Source organism: Pistacia vera, unplaced genomic scaffold (genome assembly GCF_008641045.1).
Source record: "Pistacia vera cultivar Batoury unplaced genomic scaffold, PisVer_v2 Contig1143, whole genome shotgun sequence".
Taxonomy (NCBI): domain Eukaryota; kingdom Viridiplantae; phylum Streptophyta; class Magnoliopsida; order Sapindales; family Anacardiaceae; genus Pistacia; species Pistacia vera.
In genome coordinates, this window is record NW_022195186.1 from 133521 (window position 1) to 144426 (window position 10906).

Below are 10906 nucleotides of genomic sequence, written 5' to 3' on the forward strand. Positions count from 1 at the left end.
GGGAAAGAACATCACCAGGGGTTAAAGAAATAATTAGTAGGGATCTTATTTTTAATGAAGATATTTTTCCTTGCAAAACTACTAACCATGATACAGGTACCTCTAGCATTGATCCTATGAGTCAAGAACCAAATGCAGGGACACAAATTGAGGTGGAGCCCTCAAGTATTCAACCTGATGAAGAAAAATCAGATGAAGAAACTGAAATGGCAGCCCTGGATCATGACCAGGAGGGTGAACCAACTGAGATCCTTGAACCAACCCAAGAAGAGTCCCTAGCACAATATCAACTAACCAGAGACAGGACCCGTAGAGAGATCAAACCTCCAACAAGATACTCCTATGCTGATTTGATCTTCACTGCACTGGTGGCTGGAGCTGAAGTACTAAGATCAGAACCTGATAGCTATGAGGAAGCAATCAGATCAAAAGACAAGGACAAATGGCAGGCTGCAATGGAGGAAGAAATGCAATCTTTGAAGGTCAACAGAACCTGGTCCTTAGTCCCAACTCCAAAGGATCAGAAACCAGTTGAATGTCGATGGCTGTTCAAGGTAAAAGAAGGTATAAACTCTTCTGACCCTCCTAGGTATAAGGCTAGACTTGTAGCTAAAGGTTACACACAAAGGGAAGGCATTGATTTTAATGAAATTTTCTCACCAGTAGTTATGTATAAAACAATTAGGATTATGTTGGCTGTAGTTGCACATTATGACCTAGAACTAGAGCAATTAGATGTTAAGACTGTTTTTCTACATGGAAACCTAGAACAGAAAATATATATGAGACAACTTGCTGGATTGTTGATAAAAGACTTCCAAATTATGTGTGTTTGCTTCATAAGTCTTTGTATGGACTGAAACAGTCCCCTAGGCAATGGTACAAGAGGTTTGATGCTTTTATTTTAAGCATTGGGTTTAATAGGAGCAAATATGATAGTTGCTTTTATTTTGTTTTGGATAATGATATGCCTTTGTATTTACTCTTATACGTGAATGACATGCTCTTGATTAGCAAATCTAAATCTAGGATAGATGGGCTAAAGAGTAAACTTAAGGCTGAGTTTGACATGAAAGACTTAGGATGTGCTAAAAGGATATTAGGAATGGTAATACATAGGAATAGAAACTGCCATGAATTAAGATTAACTCAAAGCTTTTACTTGAAAAAATTAGTTTCTAAGTTTAATATGGCTGAATCAAAGGTTGTATCTATGCCTTTAGCAAGTCATTTCACACTTAGTAAACACCAATGTCCCAAAACAGATTCTAAGTTAATAAAGATGGAACATGTCCCTTATGCAAATGTAATAGGATCAATTATGTATGCCATGATTAGCACCAGACCTGACCTTTCATTTTCTATGTCATTACTGAGTCGTTTTATGTCAAATCCTGGGTCAGAACACCGGTCAGCCCTTAAATGGGTTCTGAGGTATATTAATGGCACTTCACATATTGGTTTGGAATATTGTAAAAGATATAATTCACTTGATCTTGTGGGCTTTGTAGATTCTGATTTTGCAGGGGATAAAGACACAAGAAAATCAACCACTGCTTATGTCTTCACATTGGGAGGAAACTGTGTGAGCTGGAAATCCCAACTCCAGCCTATTGTGGCACTCTCCTCAACTAAGGCAGAGTATATGGCTGTTGCTGATGTATTCAAGGAAGCACTGTGGCTCCAAGGAATACTAACTGAAGTGAATTTGATTGATGGAGTAGCCACAATTTATTCAGACAGCCAAAGCGCCATTCACCTGAGCAAGAATCCTGTCTATCATGACATGACCAAATATGTGGATGTCAGATTTCATTTCGTTAGAGATCTAGTTGCCCAAGGATTGATCATCTTGAAGAAAGTCCCAACTGAAAATAATCCTGCTGATATGGGTACCAAGATTGTCACTGCTGCCAAGTTCAAGCATTGCTTGAACCTATTGTTTGTCAAGTAACAGGCAGCAACTGAGCTATGAAGGGAGTTTAGGATGGTGAGCTGCACTTAGGAAATTTGGATTGTAGAAGTTTTAAGCTTCAAGGTGGAGAATTGTTAATATCTGAAGCTAAAAAAAGGCAAAGTTCTGCAGAATTTTATTAAGCAAAACGCTACAGTTTCACTTAAGATTAAGAGCAGATCTCAGCCGCTGAAATCAATCAGATCCAAGGGCCAGAATTAGCACAAAAGGTCAAACTATAAAAGAGAGAGTTTTTTACACAGAACTGATTTTTTTTTCTACTGCTCCTCTTGTGCGACAGATCTGATTTTTTGCCCTTGTTTTTGAGAGTTTGTTTCAATCGTGTTTTAAGTTGCAAATCTGTGTAATCCTGGGTGAGGGTAGACTGTTCCTTCAGGTTTAGAGAGACTGGGTCAGGTCATCTCTGGGGATTGTTTGTCAGGTTTGTGTGAGTGAGTTCTTGATTGATCCTTGGGTAAATCAGTGAGAGTTTTTCCTGTAATTTGTAATAACGATTATTCCTAGTGCAGTAAGCCCCAAAAATTCTTGGAGCTCAACGTGGATGTAATCTTTTTTTTTTTTTGTGGAAAGGTGAACCACGTTATATTTGGTGTTCTTGAGTTGCTTGATTGTTGATTTTGTAGTGTGTATGTTATCTGTGTTATTTGTGCGTGTGATTAGGTGAGAATTGATTCTGGATTTTCATAATACATATATAATTCAAATTATATTTGTTTATTACGAATTATTTATTATTCATCAAATGAAATAAACACGTGCTTGACTCCATAACATTATTGGTTGTGTCTAGGGATATATACGAGCCGAGCTGAGTTGAGTATCTGGGTACTCGAGCTTTACGGAAGTAGCTTAATCTAGGAAAAGTAACACAAGTACAGCCTAGCCAAAGTAGAAAACTAAGCAAAATTAATGAAAAATCAAAGCTAGTGATTAGTTACTCCCTTTTAATATGTACGTTACAAATTTTATAATCTCTGTACCTGAGAATTACTAAAAGGGAAAAATTAAAACATATTTTCTTTTGTATTAAAATATGTATAAACTTATATTATAATGTTTATTAGAATCAGTTAACCAACCGTCACATTCTATAAATAGCTAACCACTGACTACACTATTTGCAGCAGCTCCTCCTTTTGAGTTTCGGAAAAACATTGCACCATAATCATGTCTTTGACATGGACCTCACTTGCAATAGTCTTTGCTCTTTTCTTCTTTCTACAATCATTGAATTGGGAAAGAAGTACAAAGAGTAAAAGGTTACCTCCTGGTCCAAGAGGGTTCCCCATTTTCGGATGCATTCATTTGTTAGGGAAGTTTCCGCCCAGCGATTTTCATCAACTTTCCAAAAAATATGGCTCCATCATGTTCCTACGCTTAGGCTTTATTCCAACAATTGTCGTATCATCACCTCAAGCAGCTGAACAGTTTCTTAAGACTCATGATCTTGTTTTTGCTAGCAGGCCTCTTCTTTTGACTTCAAAGCATATTAATTATGGCCAAAAGAACCTCACCTTAGCTCAGTGTAGATCTTATTGGCGCACCGTGTGCAAGATATGCACCCTGTAACTTCTTACTAGTGTTAAGATCAATTCTTTCCAAGGTACGAGAAAAAAGGAGCTCAATCTCTTGATAGAATCGATAAAAGCGGGTGCTGCTGCTGGTCTTGCTGTTGATTTAAGTACCAAGGTCTCGTCTCTTAATGCAGAAATGAGTTGTAGAATGGTGTTTGGGAAGAAATATGCAGATGAGGAGTTTGATGAGAGGGGATTCAAAGCAATGATCCAAGAAGTTATGGTTTCACTAGCCACTTCTAACTTGGGTGATTACATTCCTCAAATTGCTTCACTTGATCTGCAGGGGTTGACCAAGCGAATGAAGACGGTTTCCAAGGTGTTTGATGCCTTTTTTGAAAAGATTATGTTCAATCCAAGGATGAAAAAAGAACCAAGGACTTTGTTGATGTCATGTTGTGCTTCTTGGGATCAGAAGAAACCGAATACAAAATTGATCGAGAGCATATCAAAGCCATAATCATGGTAATTTTTGTTTGACTTTGTATTCTTTGTTGATTTTGTTTAATCATTCAAAGTATATACATTAATCTAAACGGCTCAAAATTTATGTAAAAAATAATAATAATAATATCCCATGATCCTTTGGTAATATTTAATTCTTTTTCATTAATTGATAATTTTATAAAAGAATAAAGAAATACAACCTAAAGACGAGAAAAACCTGAAACAAAGCTACCCTGGAACAAACGAGGAAAAGCTCACCCCAATAGAACAAAGAGACTAAGGATATGCAATCCTTTAACAGGAAAAAAAAATAAAAATAAAAAAATAAAAAAAATAAAAATCAGCCCACTCCCTAATTAAACTAACTAGGGAGGCTTTTTACAAGCCCTCACCCAAGCCAGAGCTCAAAAAACTGCCCAAAGCCCTAAGGGCACCCAACCAAACAAAAGATACAAATATCCCAAGCTTGCTAAAAAGCAAATTCAGCAGGCAGACACAACCCGGCAACCGAAACAGCCAGCAGCAGATCACCAGCCAAAAGAGACGACCCAGCAGATGGAAGAAGCCCAGCAGCAGCGCACCAGAAGGGGAAGAAAAAAAACTCAGCAGCAGCGCACCCTGCAGAAGGACATAACAGCCGTCAAAACCCAGCAACACCTACCTCACAGCGGCCCTCAAAACCGCCATTAACCTGCAAAAACTACCTGCACAGCACAGGAACTGCAGAAGACCAAATTGCCAGATCGTCACCTCCAAGATAGCGCAGCACAGCCCACAACTTCAAGAACAAATCAGCACAGCACAGACCCAATGCGTGTGAGACAGAAACCGCATCAACCTGCCAGCTTCTACGAGCCAGCCAGCCGAGAAATCAAGCATCCATCCCAGTGGAGAAGAAAAAAAACCACAAAGTCCCATCTGCCATATGTCCAAAGCCCAAAAACACCGCCCATGATAAGACCAACAAGCTGCCAGCCGAAAACCCATCAGCATGTTGGCACTAATCAAAACCCATCACCCCAGATCACTCCACAACGCAACAACAAGGGGACCAAAAGGCCAAGACAAACCAGCTAAGCTCTCCGACCAACCGCTAGCATTGCGGTGGTTAGCCACGCACCAGATCAGACAAACAGCCCACAAGAAATAGGAGAAAGAGGCGCATGCAGCCCCAGTCCCCTTCGTACAGCACTAGGCTTTCCATAACCAACACCATCCCTTTCTGTACAAATTTACATAAACAGCATCACACAAAAGGCGGACAGCATAAGGATAGCAAACATAAACCCAATCAAATTGTATTTGCTGCTGCCCCACCTGGGCATGGGGGCACTTTCCATGCCCAAACTCAGCAGCACACCATAATCTCCCACCAAGCACACAGCCACAATTGCTGGTATCATAGTCATAACAGCACCACATCCTCCAAAGAAGCACTTGGGACAGATGACTGATACCTGCAAAGAGTAACCCCAGCAAGGAAGCCCAAAACAAATCCTCAACCCACACCACGCCAAAGCTACCAAAAACAAGCAAAAGAAGACAAGGATCAGTTAGTTCCACTAGGCCTCTCCACTAAGCAGCTCCTAGGCAGGCCCCACGCCTCCATAACTCTTCGGACCCGAGCATTATCCTTAAATCTAAGCCCAAACGAGCCTCACCACTTCTACAATATGATGTGCAACCCATTGGTGGTTCCTAGCCATGCCCTTGAAGAATCGCTGGTTTCTTTTCTGCCATATACAGTACACAGCCGCCGCAAGCAGGAGACAACGGATGACTGTACTAATGTTTTTACCTTTAAACTTTCTAACACACCAGGTAACGGTATTATTCCAACCCACCGCCGGGACTCTAAACTTACCCTTGGACTGAACCATCCTCTAAATAGTAGAAGAGAAGGGGCAATATAAAAAAAAAAGGTAGCGTTATGTGATTTTAAAGAAGAGATCAACCGAAAGATTGGCAAATTAGCTATTGAAGATAATAGATACATAGTATCAACAAGATCATGTTTTTATTATTGTCATATATGCATGTCACAAGTTATGATGTGGAATGCTTTTATTAGTCGATCAAATTTAACATGATTTTAAAATCAAATATTCATGAAAGTCATAATTCACATTTATCGAATTAACATGACAATGTAAAATCTCAGTTTGCAGCCACTATAAACTTCTTATTTATGCAGCTGTTATAAATTTTTTGATCTCATATTTGTTGTAATGTTCATAAAAGGTTCAGAATATTCTAAAGATTTCATTTTTCATCTTTGGACTATTGGGGACAGGGTTACCTCTTCGGGTTGTACAAGTTTTTTTTTTCGGTAAAACCGATAATTTTATTTTTATTTTTTTTAAAAAAAAATGAAAGAATACAAAAGAGAAAAGGGTATTAAAGCCCTACAAGAGCCGATCACTTTGGACAGCATTCATTCGTTATAGATCTAAGAGAGATCATTCATTCGTTATACAAAAGTATCATATTTGCGAAGCTTTCTAATTATAACTCGATTGAATCTAACATGTGATATACATGTTCTGCAAAAGTGTCCGAAATTGATTTGGGATCACCAACCTGAGTGGACAACATGGCCGATACCATCTCTATAGTTTACGATGTAGACCCCGAAATAAATGTATGGACACTATTACTTCATCATAAGCAATTTGTTCGTTTCCACCTCTATTATCATAAACAGACAAATTATACGATCTAAATAGGAAACAGTGAAATGTGTGATCGTGGTGAGCTCTTGCAAAAAAAATCAAGAGCCGAAGTAGGATTTGAGTGTATAAAACTAAGACACGAGTGAGAATGGATTTCACTTGGGTTTGTTTTTAAACTTGAGTTTATCGTTGTTACCCTCTATTTTAATCATCTGACTCACAATATCGTGAACTTTCCCGAGGATACTCCGAATGAACATTTGAGGGGGTTCAGCTTCATCCAGTATTGTCGAAGGATGTTGAACATCTCAACGAGATGTGTTACGTGGTCTGAAGCGACATGAGAATTGACCAGCATGTCGTCCACGTAGACCTCCATTGATCGGCCTATCTGTTCGAAGAACATTCAGTTAACCAGTCGCTGATAAGTTGCACCAGCGTTCTTGAGGCCGAAGGGCATAACTCTGTAGCAGTATAGCCCCCGATTTCTGACGAAAGACGTATGCTCTTCGTCTGGTACGTATATCGAAATCTGATTTATCCTGAGTACGCATCCATAAAACTCAACAGCTCGTGCCCCGAGGTGGCATCCACGAGCTGGTCGATTCTTGGCAAGGGAAAGCTATCCTTCGGACATGCTTTGTTGAGGTCGGTGAAGTCTACGCAGGTCCGCCATTTGCCATTAGACTTCTTTACCAGGACTGGGTTGGCAACCCAAGTTGGATAGAGTGCTTCTCAGATGGATCCATTTCAGAGAAAGTTATCTACCTCAAGCTTCAAGGCAGCATACCGCTCCGGATCCATCGCTCTCCTTTTTTGGCGGACTGGCTTGGCTTCACTGTCGATGTTTAACGCATGACAAATAACATTCGGGCTGATCCCGACCATATCTGCATACGACCATGCAAACACATCGATGTTTTCCATGAGGAAGCTGGTCAGTTCGGCAGCGAGCTGAGGATGGAGATTTTTGTCGATCCTTAACACCCTGATCAGTTCGTTCTAATCGACTAATACTTCTTTCAGGTCCTCAACTGGCCCAATGGAAGGGCAGTCTTCAATGCGAGGGTCTATATTATCCTCGGCTGGGCCAGGCTGTGGCTCGATCCTACTAATCGCCATAGCCTGCCTATGATTGTCGCGTGAGGTGCCTTTTCCTCTGCACGCCATCTGGACTACTTTTACATAACAATCGTGAGATATGCGTTGAGACCTGCTAACTTCCCCTATCCCCGTCGGGGCGGGAAACTTCATCTTCAGATGGTAAATTGAAGTGACCACCTTGAAGTGTCTTAGCAGAGGTCGTCCTAGGATTCCATTGAAGGCTGATGGGCAATCCACTACCAAGAACTCAGTTACTTTGGTCACTTCATTAGAATCACCCAGCGTAACTGGAAGTGAGATCATTCCTTTGGGAGTAGGTGGTCTCCCGTGAAACCATATAAAGGGAACGAGGCGGGCTTCAGGTCGACCTCGTCCAAATTCATTCTTTCGAAAGTGGAAGCGAACAGGATGTTCACAGCACTTCTGTTATCCACTAACATTCTGTGGATATTATAACGCCCTATTAGGGGTGTGATCACAAGGGCATCATCGTGGGGATGGTGCAGTCGCGTTGCATCCTTTTCGGAGAAAGAAATTTCCTTCTCCCTACAGACCTTTTGTTGTCGTTGCGATGCGCTCATCACTCGGATAGGATAGTGATCAATTTCGCGGGCGTACCTTTCTTAAGCGCCTCACGAATTCCCCACGAAGTGCGGTCCCCCAAAGATTAGATTGAGGCTGCACACCCCTTTGCGATCATGGCGTTTCTTGCTTGGTTCCTCTTTATCTTTCTCTGCTGAGGGAGCAGAGTCATCGATATACTCCTTGGAATGTCCCTACTTGATGAGATTCTCGATCGCTTGCTTGAGAGCTCGGCATTCATTGGTATGGTGCCCATTGTCCCGATTGTAGCGACAATACTTTTTACTATTCCTGGCCAATGGGGGGTTTTTCATGGGCTTAGGTTCTCCAAGCAGGCTTGCTTCTTCTGATTTGTCAAGAATAGCCGATACAGATGCATTTAAGGGGGTATATTGGTTTCTGTCGTGATCGTGACGAGGAACTGGGGCATAGGACTTTTTGGGCTCATGGCGCGACTTCTTCCCTTTTTGCTAATCATCAGAAGCCCACCTGCGATCAACTCTCATTCTTCCTTCCCGATCGGGCGCACTGCTCGAGGTACTGCAGTCGCGACGGTGGAGTGCCGCTATCGAATTTTCAATACGGAGATACTTCTCTGCAAGGTTGTAAAAATGGGTGAGGGAAACATCGTCCTTAGCTTGTAGCTCTTTCCACAGGTTAGTCTATGGTCGAACTCTCGCAATGATGAGAGTCCGAACTGACTCCTCAAGAGTGTGAGCCACTTTGTTAAGTTCTCGGTGGAATCTGTCTATATATGATTGGAGGGACTCATCTCTCTCTTGCCCTATGTTGCTGAGATAGCTCAAAGGCATTGAGAACTTTCTGTTCGCTTGGAATTGCCTCAAGAACGTCGCACTCATCTGAGGCCATGAGCTGATCGATCCCGCTAGGAGCGACCTGAGCCATCGCTTGGCATGAGAGGTCAAGGTCACTGCTAAACAACAGCACTTTACCAAATCCAAGACCTAGTGAAGCTCCATTAGGTCGTTGAATTCATATAAATGATCTTGCAGATCAGAATTCCCATCAAATGCTCGTATGTCGGGCATTCTAAATCTTGATGGTAATGGGGCGGCTAACACTGCCAGAGAAAAAGAAGACGCTGATGCGACCTGCCCTTGCTCAATTTGCTTAGCCTTTAGTTGATCAAGAGCTCGCTATAGCTCTTCGATTTGAGGTAGCGACGCTACCTTGGGATTACTTTCCGTAACGTGGGTGTGACCCTCACGGTTGCGATTGAGGAATGACCATAGGTTGGATTCCCCCTCGCTCTGCTGGCAGTCCCGACCAATCTTGACACACACTGGCTAGAGTCGTGTAATGGCGTTGCATTATTCGGGGAATTTTCACGACCTCTGCGGTGGTGCGAACCGACCCGCGGAGTGTGATAACTTCCAATATGACGATCAAGGTTGCTCTGACGGTGATGAGAATCTCCCCGCCCAGCAATTTTTTGGGGGTTTTCACGCGACGTGGCGTGGGATGGCTCGGGCTATATCCTTTCACCGAGTCTCAACGCCACAGGTATTCTACCTAAGGTGTGGTCGGTGTTCGTCGGGCCTTTTGAGCTTTGAGGCCCATTCTTTGCCACTTGCTTACCCTTTCTTCGACGCGCTGTAGTGCTCGCAGCACGGGCTATTGACCTTTGCAGCGCTTTTGCACAACCTGCAGGCGTTTTTGGCGATTGCACTGCTACATTTGACCTAGGCTGTGTACCCTGGTCCAAACGGTCCAACCTTTGTGTGACCGTTTGGAGAGTATTGTTGAACCTCTCCAGGTAGCTTAGAACGGCAAGATAAAGTTGTGAACTTGACGGGATGTTCCCCGCGGTGGTCTGTGGAGCCGAGAGTACCCCGGGGGAGGCATCCTCCTGCATTTGAGGGATCCCCTCAGTGTTCTGGTTGGTTTTTTCAGGTTCAAATTGATGAGCCATTTGTTGTTATAGGACCCATAAGTTAGAGATTCTCTTGATGAAGGATGAACACTAAATCAGGCACTCCTTCTAGCGCCAAACTATTGATGCGTGATTTTGACACCAACGAACCGTACGTGTGAAATGTTGAGTTGGCCCAGAAGACACATGTGAATATGAGAATAATAGAGTAAATACAGCGAGAAGAGTTTTAAAGTGGTTCGGATGCTTTAAGGAAGCGTATCCTACGTCCACTGATGTTGGATTAATGATAGCGAACTGGTCACGGTCAGCGAAGTGACTTTACAAATGAGAGAATACCCACGTTTCTTGATAGATTAGCTAATCCTTTAAATGATAGGAGAGCCCCCAATTTATAGTGGGATGGATTAAGGTTATCATTACTGAATCTGTAAGTTGGTGGGATTATCCGTGCAAATCCTTCTTTATGTCACATTACCCACCCTTTAGAGTGATTTACGTGATTTGCAGCAGGGATGGGACACGTGGACGTCCTCTATCCTTTCCTTAGCCTGGCGCGCCCCCACTATGCTGACAGGAGTATGCTGTTCGCATCATGACGCGGTTGTGTCAGAAAGTCAATGGGACTTTCCCAAGGTCTGGTCACTTGGGATAGCTG

The 10906-nt window shown here is 42.3% G+C and overlaps 1 pseudogene; it reads left to right on the forward strand.

Annotated features, from left to right (window-relative positions):
• Positions 1–3142: 3142 nt before the first annotated feature.
• LOC116144828 lies at positions 3143–4029 on the forward strand (annotated as a pseudogene).
• The last annotated feature ends 6877 nt before the right edge of the window (positions 4030–10906 follow it).